The 20,945-nt window shown below is 42.8% G+C and overlaps 1 protein-coding gene and 1 pseudogene across 7 annotated transcripts in view; both read left to right on the top strand.

Annotated features, from left to right (window-relative positions):
• TSNARE1 (t-SNARE domain containing 1) overlaps positions 1-20,945 on the top strand; it is a 482,633-nt gene that overhangs the window by 131,215 nt on the left and 330,473 nt on the right. The gene's annotated exons all lie outside the window — the stretch shown is intronic.
• On the top strand, positions 18,561-19,284 carry LOC138684553 (uncharacterized; annotated as a pseudogene).

Raw genomic sequence — 20,945 nt, 5'->3', positions numbered from 1 at the left:
GACAAGCTGTGCAAAATATTGCCCAGTGTTAGTGCAACTACCTGAAGATGAGAGGAGAAATATTTTGTGCACAGTGAGTTTCCCACCCCTGAGACTGGAGCACTAAGACACCCTCACTTATTTTGCTAGTAGGAAAACAAGACCGTTGTGGGACAGAGCAGAGTGCTCATTTAGACATGATCTCCTGATATTCCTGGTGATTACATTTTATGCAGGATCAAATACTGACCATCTTCTGAAGCTTTCATACTAATTCTTCAAGGTCAACTTCTTCTTGTGTCCGGAAAGGACCCAGCTGAATGGTAAATTTTGCTTGACTGAAATCTGCAAAGCATAACCCATGTCCTTGCATCTGCAGTGACATAATTTTGCTCTGGGATTTTGGAGCAGGCACACACAAGTAGATTGTAATATAGCAGGCATGTTTGATATCCTGTCTTAAATCCCAGACTATTACCTTAATTAATATTGTAGGCTCTTAACACCTTTCCCTACTCGTGAGCTACCTTGCGTGAGACTGGAAAATGATGCTGCTTCACCTTTCATGGCCTTGTAAAGGCAGAAATGTGTGCCATTTGGTCTGTATTAATTATTTCACTCTCAAGGTCCTAATCTGTCTTTGACAGAGAGCTCCACGTGGGCTTTTAGCTCTGGGGTTAAGCCGCTCCCTCACTTTATGCCAGGGGCAGTTGCACTTTGCCAGTGTATATAGTGGTAGATGTGCAGATGTACAAGACCAAACCCCATGTTCTAACTGTTGCAAGGGTATTTTAAAGGGTAAATGAGTTTTTTTTCCTGCAGCATAAAGCTGGCTAATATAATTGTGCACTCTTTTTAGCTAGAGTAGTGCGGTTGTCTGGCATAACTAGCCTAGATATTTGCAAGTGAGAGTGCAAGTGTTGATTTTCTTAGGGAGATGCTGGTGCAGAAAAAGATGCAAAATTACTCCAATTGATTTGCTGTTTGTGTGGACAAATGGGAGGGTAAGATGGTTAAACTGCTGTCTGACATGGAGATTAAATTCAGTTCAGGCAGTGCAGTGATGTGTCACTGAAGATAAACTATTTTGAATAGGTGATTCCTTAATCGGATTCTTTTAGGTATCTCCAAAGTGTTCAGTTTAGGTCTGCAACTTGTCTGAAAATATTTATGGCCTGGAAAAGTATCCCCATTTTTCAGTAGGAAGGTCTCCATCTCTCCATCCATAGGGAGAGGAGAGGAGGGGGTGGAAAATGCAGAAACTTGATTTGTCCTAGTGTTCAGGACAAGACTGAAGAGTTGGATAACCCGAGGTCTTGCTTCAGCCCTGACACTACCTCCCTCACAATTTCTGGGCAAAAAACTGAAGCAGCACTTCTTTCCTTAACGGTGTTGATAACTCATGTTACACATTGCTCTTTTGCTTGTAATTTTGAAGCATATTGAGGATCTTGCTGTGATTATGAAAATTGCAAAGAAATATTTATGTGTTTCCAAGCTGTCAGACTGGGCAACAGGGAAGGAGGAAAAACCTGCCACCTTCTTCTTTGGGTTCTCAAGGCTGGTAGAGGACAGGAGAACTGGGGTGTCCAGTCACCTGCCGGACATTTTACCTCTTGTTAATTCCCTTGCTCCCAAGTGCATTTCATCATCATAAAGGTCTCATCGCAGATTTTGCTTTGAGTGCTAAAAGCTTTGCTCCCCTCTGCCTTCCTCTGTGATTTAAAAGCCACAGATGCTGATACATTTCTGAGACAGAATCTATTACACTTTTCCTGCCAAACAGAGCTATGGTGCTTGCTTTATTTCCCTCCTCCTAACACTCAATTTGTTCTTTGTCGGTGCTCAGCTGGCCACATTGCTGAGCACCAGCAGAGCTCCCTCCGTGCAGTGGTTCCTATTAGCTTTCCCCTTCTTAATTTCATTATCCATTTCTAATGGCTTTTTAATGTCTGAGCTGAATTTACAGTACCGAGGACTTTGTGCACCTTCTGTTTCTCCAGAAGTGTTTCAGGGAGGGGTTGATTGACCATCCACCACTTTACTCGTGCCATAGAGAAGAACTGGTCTCCAGGATTAGAAATGAAATTTATTGGTCTTTTTTTTTATTTTTTTATTTCTTGGATGTGGATGGTGGAGAATTCATGTGTGTGTCCTGAGCTTCCTACCAGTTTGTAGCAATTGCCCATTTTCCTTCTTTGAATCTCAAATTACTGAACACTTGATTGCATGTCGAGAAAGTCTTTGTCCACTTGTATCTGTTCAGGTGTAAGTAGCATCTTTCTCAGACTGCTCGACAAGCACTGCTTGCAAACATTGCATCATTTGCCTTTTCCTTCGTTTCTCTTTATAAATAAAGACTTCAGTAGTTCTAAAACTCAGTTCCTACTTTTTGTTTTGTTTTGTTTCCCTTTTTATTCCCCTGGTCTTTCTCTGAGCATCCTTTGGCCTTCATCCCAGCCATAGAGTGGGACAAGTCGCCCCTTGGCCTGGGGAGCCCACCACACCTCTCTAAACAAGATTAGTACATGATCTAGTCTCTGGCAAGGTTTTTTACAGCTAATCTGCCTGTTTTTTGATGGAAGCAGCCAGTATGTTTATCTCCAACTCCTCCCTGGGGTCTTTGAGAGCCACAGACCTGCCAAGAGGGTAGGTGGCTCCCAAAGTCACCACGGCACAGCACAAGGGCCGCAGTCATTGATATTGGTTTAATATTCATATGAACATATGGTTTTTTTTATTAGTCACTAAATCTGTCGGTGGTGAAATTGAGGCGTTCCACATTTTAAAGGTAATTAAAGACTGAGTGCTTCATAAAACATGATGCAGCCTGTGGGGTCCTGGCAAGGTACTGAGCGTTGTGTGCAGTTGCCAAAAGGACACCAGATGTTGATAGGAAAACCAAGCTCTTTCCCTTCCCATGTTCTGCTAGACTTCAGGGGGGCCTGAAATGAAGCCTGACAACATAGTGTGACAGCAGGTGATGGGATGAGTCTGGTATTATTCAAGCTAAGGCATCTTCATGGCCGGGAGCAGCCCTGTGGTCCATCCCCACCGAAGGTGTCTATCATGCTTCTACGTGTTCCTGATCATCAGCCTTCAATTACTTCTCCAGGGAGATTAATTTAGATCTCAGCATTGAGAAATGCTCCCTGAAGTGTAACGCAATCTTTCCTTTAAGTTTTGTTCTTTCATATTTACTGTTTCTTGCTCTGATCCTCCCCAGGTTACTTCTCCTCCATAATGTTGGCCTAACAAAGCGTGGCTGTAGGAAGGTCTTGGGACTCACCTTTTGCCTCTAATGGCATTAGCTTGAATTAGCCTTGTGTGCTGCAGAAAGTGAGACTGAACATCTCATGGCAAGATGAATGAATGTGATAGTTGTATGGCGTGACGCAGGGATGACTGTGCCTGGGGATCTTAGTGGAAAACAGAGAAATGTTCCAATTTTTGAAGAAGAGACAAAGACAGCAAGACCTCTTGCTGTTGGACTTCTGACATGGTGAGAGAGGTACCACTGCATTGCATCACCTCTTCCCTTTATCATCTTTTGTCTCATACAAAGTGAGAGCAATGGCAAAAACATAATTTCTCAGGCATGAAACCTTGCCCATATTTTATAGGGTTAAAGCAAACAAGCAAAGAAATAAAAACCCCAACCAGAGCTATCTGCTTTCTGGGAACCTTCTTGCTTTTGCTTTACAGCTCCAGCTGGGAAATTTGGGTGTAGTTTTGAGAGGGGAAAAGTAGTTTCCTCAAAGGGCCAACTGCCATAAAGTGGGAAATAAGAAAATGAAAACTGTTAATATTTATGTGAACACCAGTAACCAAAACAAATGGGGGGGGGGAATATCAGTATTAATTCACTGGAAAATAGGGATTATAGCTGTTTCTATCATCCCGTTTGGCTGAGCTTCTGGTGCATTTATTCATTGCTTTATATTCTGAGCAAAGACTTACACTTACAAGTTGTGTTTTCCCACCACAGAGGGACAGGCAGTGAAAACAGAGTAGGATGGGTAGTGCTGTCTTTTGGAAAGGCAAATACAGAAAAGATCTTGCTGATGCTTAAGGTGTGCTGTTGTGATACTGAGGTTTGTTAAAGCAAAGTCTGGGAATGTAATATGTGTGATCAGTTCCATCAGGTATTTCCTGGACCACAGAGGGGATTTAGCTGAATTCTTTTAAAGGGAATTACTGTTTTTTTTCCCCAGTATAACTGATACCCGTGTGCTGAAAATAAGTCGTCTTTTCACAGATAGCTGCAGCACAGGAGCTTTGGGATGAATTTCCCCTTCCATCACCTGCAATGCTGCTCCGTAGCAAGAGGAGAGGGAATGGGGCGGGGGATATTTTTTAAACACTATTTATGTTGGTTATAAATATGCTCAGCAGCGTTTGTTAACCCTTAAGAAAACCACGAGTGTTAAGCACTCGACCAAAGCAAGGCACTATGTTGCAAATGCATCTCTCCCCCTGGAAAGAAGAAAACAGAGGTGTAAGTGGCTTTATGAGAAGCAATATCAAGTCACTTTTTGTGCACTTCGCTGGAGGGTTGCTCTAAGAAACCGCAGACCGTACAGCTCTCATTTTCACATCTCTTTAGCCATTGGGGAGGCTAATTCGGGATGTTCTCCTAATGGGGCACAAGACCCTGTGAACCACCAGCTCACCTGCCTGTTTAGAATGGTTGCATTTAGTTTAGTGCTGCTCCTAAGCTAATACGGGCAGGGTTGTTAAGCTTGGACATGCTTTCCTAATGTGGCTACAAATCTTCGGTGTGCATCTGGCAGGTTTGTGTCTCTTTGGTGGAGAAGAGACCATGTGTAGGTCTCGTCTGACCGCCAGCATTTTTAATGGTTATCATAAAGTGGTCCATTCAGAGCAGTGAGACATGCAGCCGGGTCTGAAAATAGTGAAATGTTGATGGATCAGAGCCATTTATCATGTACTGTAAGGAAAGAAAGGGGAGAAGTAAGAAAAGTGGCACCAGCACAGTACATGTGCTTCCTCTCAGTCTCCATCAGTGCTGCCAAATATGCCAATAAAATTAAGTCCTTGCCTTGGAGCCTCTGGAGGAGTCATTGAAGGTGGCCAGTCTTCTTCCCCTTGCTTTATCAATGCAAAAATGACTAGACACTAATTAAAGCAACCTGCCAAAAAAAAACCCAAAAAACGAGAGGTCAAAAGAACAGCCGTGTTTTTGGGGCTTAATTTGTTTCCAGCACTGGGGGAGGAAAAATTGCCATTACTTGTACTTTGCCCACAGCCAAGAGGCATGCAAAGAAATATATGTAATGCAGGTATTTGGGTATATCAGATATTAGGCTTTGTTCTTTGCATAGAAGAACTGGTAGGACTTAAATGTGCTCAAAATAGACAAGGTCACTCATTTCTTCAAAAGTGTAGTTTCCAGGAGAGGGTTGTATATGTCCCCCTCTCAAGGACACCAGTGTGGTGTGAGTATAATTTCCATTTTGAGAAAATAGATTTCATAGACTGGATAGAGAAAGATAGGCCTGGCTGCCTAAAAGGAATAAATACCATATTATTGAATGCCTGCTTTTAATCCTGTCTCTTTGTGTTGGGGCTCCAGTCTTGCTTCACACATGAGTAAGCTTGTTATTCTTGGAGGAACTGTTAATAGACATATGTCTGCGGGATTGGGCCCCCCTGAAAGAGCAGATTTAATTATACGCATGGCAAGTTCATGTACTTGCTTGAACAAAGAAACATCCAGTGTAAGCTCTTCTGGGGAGGAAGCATTTAATCATGCGTTTTTTGTGCAGCACTCGGTGTGATGGAACGTCAGGGAGCAATTCATTCCCAGCACCGGTGCAAAAATGGTGATTAATAAAATTATAACCATTTATACTTCTAATACTAGGTTTTAACTACTCTGGTTGTGTCTTTCCTTGATTCAGGAGATAGTACAATTATTTTCATATATGTGAAGCTCAGATAATATGATAGCTCAAATGCTTACTCTCTAGTTGCTGATTTAATTATACGAAATGTCAAGTTAGTTTAAGAAATACTTGGGGAAACCCCTACCTCTGTCAACCAGGAATATGCCAACTTGTACCTTACTATTAAAAAAAAAGATCAGACCAGAGAGCAACACATGCACAATGTCTGTGTGCTGTGTGAGGCATCTTGAATATTATAGCAAAATTGAGACAATAGATATGACTTTCTTTTATATTTTGAAAGGTGAATAAAACAGCTTTGTGTTGCTCACAGTGTGTATCATAGATGCCTTTTTATTGCTGATGAGTTTCAAACATGGTGAACAAAAGTAGAATTTGGGACTGTGGTTGGGGGGAAAAAGCATTCACTAGGAGGTTAGTTAACTTCTCAGCAATGTGAAGCCTCGTATGTTTGTGATCTCTTCCTCAAGAAAATGGACTTCTGATCTAGAAGAAAGGCCTGGGTGAATAAAAGGAATGGATATGCTCTTTGCTGAGATTAAAGAATGTGGTAGGTTTTTTTTTTCATCTTGTGTTCCAAAGGCTTTGAAGCGCAGGAAAGCCACATCAGTTTAACAATTTGCCGTATATTAGCAGGACTGTGGTTTGTCTGCTGAACCTGATGCAAATGTGAGATAAAACACACTCGCCTAAATCTTTCACATGGTTGTAAGCAAGTCTAATTTATCTTGGTTTGATTTGGCTAAGAGCACACATGTCGTTAGTTACATCAGCTCAATGATACAACTTGGTTGTGCGTTGAAGTCGCGGTCCTAAATACTGACAGCAATTGCTCTCTTTTCTCACAAAGAACTCAGTTTAAAACTGCACAAGCTATTCTGCAAATATCCTCACTGAATCTGATTTTGTAAGAGTGATTAGTAAGTTTTAGATGTGTCTTTATGGTTGGACATGGCTTTGTGCAAGATGTGAATGGTGCCTGGATCACATCCTTCGGCAAAAGCCAGGCGATTCCATCAGCCTTCAGGAGTTTACTTTGATGTGAACTACTTTTGAGATGCAAAATATTTGGAAATCTCTTCTGAACGCAAGGCTGAATTTAGTAACATCCTTGTGGTATTATTGGATAAACAAGCACTTTATGCACCGGTATCATAAGAGTGTTTGAAGAAATAATTGCTTACTATTTTGGGGTACAGCTTAAGTACAAAAATATTAATACAAAGTGAGGAACTTTGTCAATGTTTAAGAAATACCTCGCTAGACTTGGGAAGATAAGTGTCTTGTTAAGAAGAACAGATAATAGCTTCTTTTACTAATCAAGGACAAAGACTTCCTGAATTTTAAGAAAGCTATCTAGAAAATTGAAAGACTTCTGCATAGACATTAAGAATAATTTTGGTACTCTGAATAACAGTTTTGTCTTCTCTGTAGTTTCTTGCAAGATCAGTGATCTCTGGATGGGGGCTAAATACAAGGAGTAGTTACATCATTAATAGTAGAAATCTGCATATGTCCTGATATGAGACAAAAGTGGTTACAAGGCTCTTCAGCATGCATTGATGTTCTCTGCATGGTTTTGAAGATACTAACGCCAGCTCCGGGTGGGTATTTTAGTCGAGCCAAACCTCTGGAAAAGATGTCTATCATCAGTAGTGATAAGGGAAGAGATGTATTTCTTATAATAAGCCAATGGTACCGTTTCTGCTCCTCTGAAGGCACAGATTTATTTTGGGGAGCTGAGGAGCCCTAGTTTCTTTTTCTCAGATCTTTGGTAGTCATCATTTTAACAAGTTCTGAAAATGTAATATAAAGGATCAACAGTCTCTTCTAGTTTAAATTATTGGGTCGTTTGACATAACAGTGAAATTTCTGGTGAGTTGTTTAAGGTTGTTTAATAAGAATGAATTCATGTTCCTGGACTTCTGAATGAGTTCGAGTTGGAAATCCGGTTCCTTAAATCAGGGTTAATTTGACCCATTTATGAGAAAATAAGTTCTTTGTAGAAGCACAGTGTACTTCAGCCTTGCTTTCACTAGCACAAAGCATTCCCAGCAGAGGAGGTGCCTTTCACAGGTCTGGTCTCAAAGGTGGGAGAAGGTGCCAAGAGCCATCACATGGTGCAAAAGTCAACGTAATTGTCATTGAGAATGCTGTAGGTCATCTGTGCTGTTGTGTGTCTGCGTGTATCCGTATGATGTTAGCTGTTCTCCCTCGCCTTACAGTTCTTTAATCATGTCCTTGCTTGTTACCTCCTTTAATATATGTAAAATGCTGAGAATCAATTCCCAAATTTGACGTTACAGAGCATTTCTGTGTGTATATAATTATATAATATATATGTATTTTTTTGTTTGTTTGTTATACGTATTCTTTTTTTTGTGAATTTGTTTAGGGTGCAATAACCTAGAATACTGTATTAAAGCTCCTGTTTCTAGTTCTGCAGACTCTGGTGAGACTTCTGACTGATCATTTGGCTGGTGCATGGGCTGAGTCATCCTCCCAGCCCATGCTTATGACCAGCATCGCAGAAGTCAGCCTATTTTGTACAAGCAGCTTCAGAGAGATAAAAGCAATGGAAGAACTCTATAGCAGGAAAAGAAGAAAAAAAAAAAGGAAAAAAAGTAATTTTTTCTAAGTCTTAAGTGATGGGAAAACCTATCAAAAAGATGTATTTTTCAAGTCTGAAGTGATGTGAAATCCTGTAAAAAAAAAAAAAAAGGTTTATACCCAGGTTGTAGATAGATAGTTATTTCATAGGTAAATCAAGAAAGCACAAAAAAACCCCTAAAATATCTATTATCTCCTTGCCCTCAGACCTCTTTCACTCCTTTTCCCATCAAGCCAGTTTTTAGGGTAGCTGAGAACCTGGTTAATAACTTTAGATATTTCAAGCCAAATTTGGGGATTTGGGTGTGTCAAACATCTCTGCTCTTACAGCCATGGAGACTTGCAAGTTTGCTTTTGTTCTGGCAGTTGGAGAATTCACGGTGAGTGCTTTCATAGTCCTGAAGTGCATTTTGGACAGACTTGCAAACCCTTGGAGGAGCCTGGAAACTTTGTGTACTCGTCACTGCAACACTCCATATTTAATTGCATGACTTCACGCACATCATTTTGGGCTCAGACTGACCCCTGAGAAATTTTATCATGTTTTTATACGTGGTTGGCTGCAGGTGTCCATCTCGGCTCTGGAGGTTATTCTCTCCCAAGTGAGCACTATAGCATCTGGCTTGTACCTGAGTGTTACCTTAAAGCATCAACAAAAGAGAGTTTCTATGAGTATTTTGGGCTGTTACTGGCACCACCCATCTGCCCAGGGAGTAAGCCACACCAGTGGCCAACCGCTGGGGTAAACCAGTGTACGCTCCTGCCGCTGTTTGCTTTAGTGCCTGTGAGTCAGAGCCTTTAATTCTCTCTGCTACAGTTCCCTCAGTAAATTAGGGATAATTATTGCCTTCCTCACAACTCTGAGGTATATTGGAAAGTAAGGTTTGGAAATACATTTTGATTTTCAGACCCGGTTGTTATAAGATTAGAACTTCCTCCTATTTTTTCTCGTCATTCCTGCAGTTATTGTTGCAAAGTATTGTGTTATCTGGTAGCCACCCTGGCAGTCTCCGGTGCTTGCTCATCTCCTGTTTTTTGTTGTTTGTGGAAGGATATCTTCTTTTAAGTGAGGAATTTCTGGAAAGGCTTTGGGCAGAATCTGATGCAGAAAGGCTGCACTCACTTTCCGTGGATGGTGGTAGCACAGGCTGGAAGTCGAAGCTGAAGCTTTTTTGTTTGCTGTACATTTTACATGGAGCTTATGGCTGCTAGCAGCAAACCAGAAGGCTTTCCTTTTATATGGTTAAAAACTCCATTAGGTGTTTCTCTTAGTAAAATGTAATGAAATGAGTGTTGCAAGCTCTTGGAGAGGAGTGTGCCCCAAAGAGAGAAGTGGAAGACAGAAAACTTTTGCTACTGGTCAGGCTACCGGTCAAAGTATAGAGCTTCAGCAAACGTGCTGAACTTGTTCATCTTTGGGGGAGGTTTATGGCTAAACACACACACACACATTGATAAAGATGAGGCGGTGATGCTGTCTGCCTCAGTGACTGAAAGCATTTAATTAATAGATTTTAAATGCTTTAATATTGATAGAGAAAAATAAACCTTTCCTTGATGTTACTGTGCCACTTCTCATGTGGCAGCACAATCCTCAACTTGTCTATTTTTTTTCAGATATGTAAGTATTGAAGTATTGATTTCAATATTTCTTCTTCGGATCCAGTGTATTAGCAGCAAAGCTCACCTTCATATGTCAGATGCAGGCGTCTCTGAGGGACCTAGTGAGGAAGAAGATAGCCCGAGTGTGTCTGAGGAATTCAGCAAGGATAAGCTGGCTCCAGCACATCCCTTTCAGCAGGCAGCAGCAACAGCTTCGGTCCTGCAGGGCTGCCCATCCTCGAGTTGGAAATTTAACATTCCATAGCACATTCCATAGCATTAAGCACAATCTGTAAAGGTACTGGGGTGAATTCTGACCGTGGTGGGTTGACCCTGGCTGGACACCAGTGCCCACCAAAGCTGCTCTATCACTCCCCCTCCTCAATTGGGCAGGGGAGAGAAAATACAATGAAAGGCTCATGAGTCTTGAGTGATTGGTGAGTGATTGAGTGTTGGCTATTGCAAAGCTCTCTTGTCCCTTTTAGCGGAGAAGGGGATATATCCCATGTTTACCTCTGCAAACTGATGCATTGATAATCTGGTTTTATTTTATGTGTCTTACTCTTAATAAAATATGGATAAACATCTGAGAGATGCTCAAAAGAGAGAAGTAAAGCTGGGCACTTGCTGGTCTGCATTTGGTGAGCCTGGGGAGTGGCAGTGTGGCATGATGATATGATTTGTCAGGAAGAGGCCTCCAGACAACAGCAGGAACAGCACTGCGTGCCAGAAGACCAGCTCCAAATAATGCCCTGCTGCAGAGTCTGATTTTTTCCCTTCGCTTTGAAGTTTTCTCTGCCGCCCACTCAATATCCTTCAGAAGCTGACTGCCGGGAGCTGACTAATGCAATGGTGTTTGTCCTTCACTATGTCATAATGAAAAGTAGCTTTGGTTCATTGAATCTGGAAGTTAAGTTCTCATCGGAGACCTGAGTGGGCTCAACCTTCCTCAACGATCTTCTCATTTGCTACCTCTCATGTTCACGTATTGGTTTTAATAAATAGATAGCTGTGGAGTTTGTAGTCCTGCTGCCCAGGCCGATGTTTTGCCCAAGGCAGAGTGTGCTCCAACCCTCCGTGCAGCAGAAGACATGAAGACGGTCTACGCAGTGGGCTCATGTGGCAGGCAATGGTGGAAACACTGCATGGGGAGGGAAGGACGCGCTGTCTTGCATAAAGCCAGGGGTCCATCTAGTCTGAGAGTGACTGAGCACTTGCACAGGTTGCCCAAAGAGTTTGGGGAATCTCGATCCGGTGAGTTATTCAAAAGCTGTCCAAATATGGTCCAGGGCAACTGGATCTAGGTGGCCTTGCTTGAGCAAGGGGGTTGGACCAGGTGGCCTCTAGAAGTCCCTTCCAACCTCAACCATTCTGTGAGTCTGTGATTCTGCTCTTGACATCATTGACATGGCTTCTTGGCAGAAGGTACAAAAAGCTGGCTGTATGCCCTGTGGAGAGATATTTTGCTGGTGAATGGTGGCCAGGCTGAGAATTACAGTTCTGTTGCCAGTTTTTTATCTGCTCCCTCTTGCACTTCATGGAGGTCTTCTCTTGTCCATGGAAACACACGAAAGCAAACTGAAGACAAATATGAAGGCCATGCAATAAATCAGTGGCTGAGCAGGAACTGGTGTGGGAGTGCCCAGCTCTGCCTGTTCATGATAATAGGGCAGTTTCCACTCTTTCATGCTACTTATATTCTTTTCAACAGCATGATGACATTTCTCTTTCCACCTGGTTGTGTTTCTTGCGTACCCCTCCCTAAAGAGCTGAAATACTTCTGTAGGTCAAATGCAATCCTGCCATTCTGCATTAGACCATGCTGCTTCTGCTGGGACAGCAGGCTGATCCTAACTGAGGGCAGCGTGTATTTTCTGCCTGGTTTCTGTTTCAGTGTTGCAGATTCTGTGCTGAGCACATAAAGGTTGTGGGCATTGCAGGATTTAGGTTTGCCTACACTTACTGTATGGGTCTTCAAGTAGAGTTAATGAAGCTGTGATCTGCCCCTGTGGGAATAAATAATAATTTTCCCATGGTTAGTGCCTTTCATCCAAACATCTCAGCCACTCTACAAACATTAATGAATTTAACCTTCATGCCACCCCAGAGCAATAGTCCAGTATTTATCATCACTATTTTATGGATGCAGTAGCCAACTCACAGAGAAGTGAATCAATTTTCCTGACGTGCTATCAGACAGGAATAAAATATGGGAGTTTTTGGCTTATAGGTCTATAGACTAAGACATTTTCCTTCTTTCTTTGTAAGACATCCAGAAGGGGATTTACTGCTTTGTAGATAAGGAGATGTCTCTTTTCAGGTCTTGACTGGGAAAGAAAGAGGTGCCTGTGTAATCTTTCAGAGAGGACGCATCTGAACTACCAAGAGGTCCATGGCAGACCTGTACGCAATAGCTTGTAAGGAGTTATCAATTCTAGCACTTAATGTGTGAGGGACAATCTGGGTTTTTTGGGTAGCACCACAATAAAAACGTTAAGGCCAATTAATAAGAAAGGCCTTCAAGCAAACTTAGAGTTCTATGGAGAGATCAGTGTCAATCTCTATTCTGCAGTGATAATAAATCACCGCTGGGATGTGTTACACTGGAATAGTCTTTTAAGAAATTACGAACAAGCTTTGCTGTTTTAATAGCATTAAAATGAGAGTAGGCAATGAGGGTAGGTGTGTGCAGGGGCATTTCTGTGCTGCCTCCCTCCTTGGGAGGGGACTAGCTGACCTGGAGAGTCTCTTTCCCTTTTATGATTCATCGAGTAGGTTGTTCAGTTGGCATTTGCACTGTTGACCTGTTGGCTCAGAAAGATATTGAATTATCTTCCTTCAGGTGATTGTGTGGCTCACCCTACAAGCATGTGCAGAGCAGCAGCAGTATGGTAGTAGTAAAAATCTCTCAAAAGCTATTTAGAGCCCTTCATGTTGCAAACCTTTCATTTTTTCCTTCATTCCCTTTTTTCTCCCCTGAAGAGTTGCTAAGGGTTTAGAGCTACAAGGTTTGTGGCAATGATATTTCACTAACAAAGTGATTCTCTGCACAGTTTTTGGGTAGCAACTTAATCTTTATTCTGATATTGAGCCCATTTCCTGGCTGTGAAGAAAGTCATGTTTGGTCTCCACACATCATATGAAGGTAGCAGCTGTCGTGTTCAGAACAAACAGAAGGAGAGGAGCCTCAGTCAGCTCCAATTATGTCATTGAACCCCTTGTTGCAGTTTGTTACAGGTCCTGAAAGTGTATGTGGCTTTGAGGGGAGACTAAACATGGTGGAGTACTCCGCAGAAAGCAGTTTTTGCTCAAGAAGTCCCTGAGATGCAAGTGGTTGGTAGCTGGGAATGTGCTTGTGCAGTAGCATGTGTGCTTTCCACCTTCTTACTCTTTCCAGGAATCTGTTGTTCACCGCTACTGTAGACCTTTGATCTTCCCCAACATGCTGGTTCTTCTTTTGTAGGTCAGTTGAGTCAGTTCCTGGCCACCCATCCTCAGAGGCAACCAGTTGTGTTGAGAACTTCACTGATGTGGATGCACGACCCATGCCCGCCTGATGCAGTAGCTTGGCCACAGCACTGTCCACAAGGGCATGTAGCATCAGGAGGAAAAGGTGGTGCTAGGGAAGGTGTGAGTCAGCCAAATGAACCTTTTTATACAGCAGTTTCTCTTTTACTGCCCATCCACTTGCTCTTTGACCATGAGAAAAGGCAGAGTAAACCCAGCCTTTCTCAGTAAGGGGACGGAGAGGAAAATACTTAATTAGCAAGACAATATGCCCTGGAGGTCGCTGCAGTAAAATGTTAATTGAGCAAGCCTTCTTCAGAAATCGTACATATTTAGTTAAATGTTTAGTCCTCTGTGTTTTTGCACTAGTTAACAATGTTCAGTGTGCTGACAGTAATAAAACTTCTTAGCATGTTTTTTTCAAGAAAGCCAAGTGGGGAGATGATGGTCTTGTCTGCAAGCACAACTTGTTACCATGCATGCGTGCATGCCTCCATAGTGAGGAGGTGCTGAACAACACCTAGATTTAGGCCATGGTAGTGGTTTCGGCAGCAGAGATTTGGGCAGCAGAAAGTGGGAATACGCTCCATAGGTCATTTTGTTGCTGCCTGCTTGGGGTAGATTACCTACCCTCTCGGCATCACTACTTTAATTTTGCACAAAGCTCCAATCAGGCTTAGAGAGTTAATACTTGCATGGGACAGGGATGGAGGGGTAGCCTTTTGTAAGATGTACAATTGCCAAATAGAGGTAAGAAGGTCTAAATTTTTATTTCTCTCTTGGCAGGTTCCTACATGGTAGAGACCTCCCTTCCATTTGTTTTTTGTTGTCGTTTTTAAAAAGGCACTATTGTTTTGCAATACAGTGGCATGGGTGGCAAGGGACAAAGTGGCTCAGACAGCTCAGAACAGGAAGATTAGCTTTGCAGGATGCTTATTATTTTATTATTTAGCCAGGCAAGCATTGTCATTTGGAAGGTGGGGGGAGAGAGAGAAGAGAGAGATGCTATCAACAAAACTGTTTTTTTTTCTTTTATCCTTTCGTCTGTCAGAATAAAATAAATGTCTTTTCTTGAAGAAATATATATTTTTCTTGATTTCTAGAGGATAAACTTGAAGTTTAATTAGATTCAGTGGTGCAGTATTACTTCTCATCTGCTGATCACTTTAATTAAACTATTGCAAGGATTGGAAAGTAATCTAGTGGTTGGAGAACTGAGCAAGCGCCTGGGAAGTTTTATGCAGTGATTCTTACCTTGAAACAAATTCTCTGTAGCCATACATGGCTCTATGATTCTGTTTTCCTTCCTGCTTGTGCTGATAATGTGTTTTCCTGGGATATCAAGAAGATGGTATAATACCTAGAAGTGCGTGAAACATGTAAGACATTATGGAAATTATGTCCTACATTCATCAGAATGACATGCACATTAAAAACCCAACAATTTCATTAACAACAGACTTTGGATTTTCATGAGAAATTTGGAGGTTTTAGCAAAGATTTAATAGCAGGTGCTTTTAATGTGCTCTCATTCTAGGATATCTCAGGAAAATATTTGCAATGAAAAAGTAATATGCTATAAAACATGTTTTACGTGTATCGGGGTGTATACATAGCCACATGACGTGCATATAACTACTGTAAGATGAAGAATTATTACTAATATTCTAACACTAACAAATGAACAGAGGAATTTAGATATTTTCTTTAATTTACTGCCTTGCTTTGAAATTCGTAAAATAAAGTGTTGGGGCTTGGGGGGTTCTTTGTTTTTTTTTTAAAGCAGTGGGGGATGAACAGATCCTTACTTCATAGTGGCGGAGTTTCAGTCTATATTGGTAAATACTGTTATGATGCATCTTGCTGTTGAATGCAAGAGCCTGTGCCCTATGTGTGTTAAATCCGCTGAAACTAATGGCAATATCTCTAGGCATTTCCAGGTTTATCAGAATATAGAGCCTGAGAGACTGTACAATGCCTAGTTGTATTCTCACCAAAACCAATTTGTCACAGTTTTCTGTTCTGCTTTTCATAGTTTCTTGCGGCTATTGGATAGGGAAGATGTCTTGCAAGTCCCTAGAGCGACTGTATATAATGCATAATTCTGTCGTATACAATGCAGTGTAATACAAAATAATGCACATCTCTATTTTGGTTGCATTGCTGTCTTGGTATGTATTCTGCTGAACTCCAGCCCCTGTGGTTTCACCTGGTTCCCCCTTACTCTTATGAGTCACTCTGTGTTGTGGTAGAGGGAGAGTTTGTCCATCCAAAAGGAGACTGTAGCTTGCCAAAAAAGCAAGGGCTTCACATGTCTCAAGGAAAGGGAGCTGCACCTATAAACCAGATGAATTATTTTCTATCTATTGATGTGAGGTGCCAGGAAATATGTTTATTAGTATTGATTCGGACTACAAACATCTGCAATGGTTGTTCCTTCACCGCCTTTTGCCATTGCCTGCTGTCAGTGGCAGGTTGCGTGGGCATCTTTTCCAGCGGGACTTCTCCTTACCAGTGGGCAGCCGGGTTGGAGTGACAAGCTGTAAGACAGTAAGCACGGGGAAGTTTTTGTCGCTCTGCTGCAGCTTTAATTAGCTCACTCTCTTGAGCCGATTGCCTGACAGCAAATCTCCTACGTAGGCTTGCCTCCTAAATTGTGTTCATATGGACATGATGGGCAGACATGCTTGGCACAACATCACCTTTCCAGCAAGGTGGCCAGTTGTTGCTGTAGAGCAGAAATGAGCCGTAGGAATAAGGGGCTGCAGTTGTCTGTGAACGAGGCTGCCTAATCTAGGAAAAGCATGAATGGGGTCTTTCCTTAATACTCATTTTGGCACATAAAGGACCATTTCCCTCAGCACGTGACAGATGGGCAGCGGCCTTTCCTCTGCCCCCACCGCGAGGTGTCCCTGGCAGGGCTGGGAACCTGCATCTCAGACAGATTGATTGGTCTGTCCCGTCGTCAAATCAAGCTCAAGTCAAAGTTGCTTGATTGACTTAACCGTAATGCAAGTATTGCCAAATCTAATATGTGGGAATTAAATGGCAATTAGCCATTTATTTGAGCTGGCTTCTTCCTCCCTCTGTGTTTCAGCTGTCTTTCGGCTTGCAGGCTGCTTTCCTAATTTGAATGCTACTTAGAGCGGTGCCACCAGCTCTGGCTGAGTAGAGGGCTGGGGGCAGCTCTTGACGCCCAGCGGTCGGGGGAAGGTTGCACATACCAAGCTGAAGACACGTTCACTTGGAGGACTTCCAAACCCACCTCTGTGGTGTGGACATCCCGCCTCAGGGAGGTTTGCCTTGCGTATGCACGGTGCTGGTCTCTGCACCTCAGGTGTGTCTTCCATCCCCTACCTGAGGTGGGCTGGTTTCATCAAGAAAATTGCTCGCCATGAGATGGATGAGGAGGAGGTGCAGTCAGATGGTAGCTAAGCAAGGGACAGGAAACCTTTGCAGGCTTTTTCAGGGATCTTTACGGGTTTTCTCTAAACAGACCAGCATTTGATACAGATGTTTGTGGGCTGGACCACATTGCTGTACATTAGGTTGTCCAACCTTGATGTAGCTAACATCTGACCTGGGTTCAGATGCCAGCCGGGGCTTAGAAAGCTCTTCTGTCTCATCCTGTGTCTTGAAGCTCACCAGCTGCCGGGATTTGTTTTCTAGCAATACAAAAATGCACCCAAGGAAGGTGGGACTGTGGATCCTTCATGCATGCAGCAAACATATTTCTTCTTTGGTATTGCTTTTTTTTTAATAAGCTGTTTTCCAGGCAGTGCCTCACTAGCATATAATTATTTTGACTGCAGGTGATTTTTGCTGTAGCTGTTTGAGTTTTTCACCATTTAGAATAGAGGCACTGGCTGTTTCAGGAATAGTCTGTTCTCCACATCCCACTGCCCCTGTCCACATCCTAGGCTTTAGCATCAGTGCAAGAAAAAAGGAATTTTGTTACAGCTGTAAAAATCAATGCTGTGGTGTGTAATCAAGTGCCAGCACAGAAACATCCCTTGGGGTCTTCTGGAGCATCTTCAGTAGAGATGCCACATCCCAAGGGCTTGATTTGAAGAGAACCAGGGTAATCTGCTCCTCCGCTGGTGTGATGCTATGGGCTGCTGGCGTACACGGGGTCTATGAACCTCTTTCCCATGGGAAGAGGGATTTTTGGTGATTCCTCACATTGCTGTTTAATGGGGGAGTACACAAAAATTAGGGAGAATTTCATTATTGCTGTGCAAAGTATCATTCGTAATGGCATGACAGGAGCTCAGCGTTCAAAAAGAAATAGAATTGTGCCTTTCCTCATGCCATGGCTTATAGTGCAACACTAAATATCCGTGCTGTAATTATTGTGCGCAAAATACTACCCTGCAGTGGTCAGATGAATCTTGCTTATGGCCATCGAGCTTGAGCATGAAGCAGCCAATTCCTGTGTGAGACAGAGCGACTGTAATAGAGCTCTGATTGAATTAACAAGCTTAAAAATTGTACGAGGACAGGGTATTCAGATGCCAGTGCATGGAGAGACTTTGTTTTTCAAAGAAACCAAAGCTGTTTGAGCAATGTTAGCCTCCAACTTTTTAATGGAGGCACAAGAATTTTAACTTTCCTTGTATTTGAAGTTTGGTTTTTAATTTTTTTTTTTTTTTTTTTTTTACTATGTTTTAAGACAATGGCATGGAAGTCCCCAGACATAATCTCAGCTCATTTAGACAAAGCATGCTTTTAATGATGCATGCCTGCTGGAAGATGCTTCTTTTTAAAGTGTTGTTTTCCACCTACTCAGCCAGTTTATAGGTGCAAATCTATACTGGAAGTTTTGAAATTCTGTTATTTAGCTGTGATCTTGGGTGGAAATTTGTCTAGTCTTGCCATTAACAGAAAGCAGCATTATATTTTTTTCTGGCATGTCATTCAGCTCTCGCAATCATGGATTTTAAAGCTAGAAGGGATCATGAGATTATGATGCCGGGAAGCTGCCTGGTGGAAAAGGACGTGGCGGTGTTGGTCAACAGCTGGCTGGATATGAGCCATCAGTGTGCCCAGGTGGCCAAGAAGGCCAACGGCATCCTGGCCTGTATCAGAAACAGTGTGGCCAGCAGGAGCAGGGAGGTGATTGTTCCCCTGTACTCGGCACTGGTGAGGCCACACCTCAAATACTGTGTTCGGTTTTGGGCCCCTCACTACAAGGAAGATATTGAGGTGTCCAGAGAAGGGCAACAAAGCTGGTGAAGGGTCTAGAGAATAAGACCTGTGAGGAATGGCTGAGGGAACTGGGGTTGTTTAGTCTGGAGAAAAGGAGGCTGAAGGGAGACCTTATCGCTCTCTACACCTACCTGAAAGGAGGCTGTAGCCAGGTAGGTATCAGTGTCTTTTCCCAAGTAACAAGTGATTGGACATGAGGAAATGGCCTCAAGCTGCTCCAGGGGAGGTTTAGATTGGATATTAGGAAAAACTTCTTCACCGAAAGAGTTCTCAAGCATTGGAACAGGCTGCCCAGGGAAGTGGTTGAGTGACCATCCCTGGAGGTGTTTAAAAGACATGTAGATGTGGTGTTTAGGGACATGGTTTAGTGGTGGACTTGGTGGTGTTTGGTTAACGGTTGGACTCGATGATCTTAAAGGTCTTTTCCAACCTAAATGATTCTATGAATCTGTGATTCTTTTTTGTCAGTCTTTTTGGATCAGCTGTACACTAAGAATTTACTGCAGTATTATTCAGTCTGTATTCAGGTCCTTGCATCAGGAGGTCATTTGGATTTACTTGCAGGATGGGTGGGAGGTGCTCCATCCCATTTTCAGCCAGGGGAATGAGAAGCCAAAGCTGTTACCCCCTTACTCTTGCAGGCAGGATCAGAGGGATTATCCCCCTCCAACCTCCATAGAAACAGGAAATGGGATTCACCGGAGCGGGGAGAGAACTTCAGATGTTGTATGTCATCTGTGCACTGCTGGGACCAGAACTGGGACCGGGACTGGGACCATTACCCTGCTCTTGCTTACAGCTTGAGCATACCATGGCCCGCAGTCTGGGGAGACCCTGTGTTCCTTCTGCTTGCAAAAATAACTCCAAATCCAATATGTGGCAGCCCAGAGGCTGGAGCGGTTCTGCTTCATGTTACCATGGGTGCCTGGCATGGGTTTGTGGGGAGGGAGGTGGACACAAAAGAAGCCCTCGCAACTCAAGTGAGATCCCAGTCAGGGTCATGCACGTGCATTTTAGCTGCACCAAACCCAGGAATCAAGCAGCCTTGTGTGAGTAGGAGCATTTTGGTGGATGCCAATTCCCAGCGAGCACATCTTGCCTCATGTAAATGTTTGGGAACAGAAAGGGTTTGGGATTTGGTAGGCCAAAATGCTCTTGCTCTGGAGCAACATCGGTACCAGCGTGGACCAGAGCACTACTCGCTATGCTGTTAGCAAATCTCAACCTACATAAATTTACCCCAGGCTTGTTCCCATAGGTCTCATGCCTTTGCACTGTAAACAGATCCACAATGTCTAAAGAGACTATGCTTAGCATGTTGGCTAATATTTTGGTTATTTTATACATATCTTGTCTTTGATTAAGCACAGGTGGCTGAGGGATGTGTGCATGTGTGCACCTGTGTGTGTGTATGTGGGGTTTTTTTCCACTTTTTATAACTTCAGACTGTTAGACGCTAAGACAAAACCAATTAGGTTTCTAGTTAATTCCTAGTGGCATCGTTACAGAGGCTTTCCTCCTGAATATGCAAGCTTTTCCCCCCAGATGTGCACACAACACCTTTCTGAGAAAGATGCGTTTTAGAGATGTCATTCTCCTTACAAATTACTTCTCTCTTGGTGTGCTCTAATTATAGAAGCTGCAATGATGTGTGTGCACGCATGAAGGTGGCAGCAGGTATTTCAGATAAAATCAATTCACTTAAACTAACTGATGTTAACTGCTTGGGCTGCTCGTTACAATGAACTGGAAGAGAAGTGCTGATTGACCTCCTCTTCAGATCTCAGGGGGGCTGTTAAACCATCTCAAGTGTGGAATTAGCACAGTGCAGGGAGTGGGACAGGAGTTCGAGTGAGTGAGACTGCCAAGCTGATTTCCACCTGTTTTGGAGGAAGTTACCGGATTATGAACTTTCCAACCAGACTGTGAACACATTGAAACTGAATGGGTGCTTAGGGGTTGATCCCTACCTTCTAGACAAACCTTCAAGACCTTCAAGATTTCTTTTTTGTGTATCCAACAGGAGATATTTTCTGTTTTCAGGGAGAATTGGTTACTGTGACTTTTGCATGCCGAGTGTGGTCTTGTCCATGCTCTCTTGGACTTCAT

The sequence above is a fragment of the Haliaeetus albicilla genome, chromosome 3, assembly GCF_947461875.1.
Source record: "Haliaeetus albicilla chromosome 3, bHalAlb1.1, whole genome shotgun sequence".
Classification (NCBI taxonomy): Eukaryota; Metazoa; Chordata; class Aves; order Accipitriformes; family Accipitridae; genus Haliaeetus; species Haliaeetus albicilla.
Note: the sequence above shows the minus strand (reverse complement) of the source record. Positions and strands in the feature narration are given on the sequence as shown.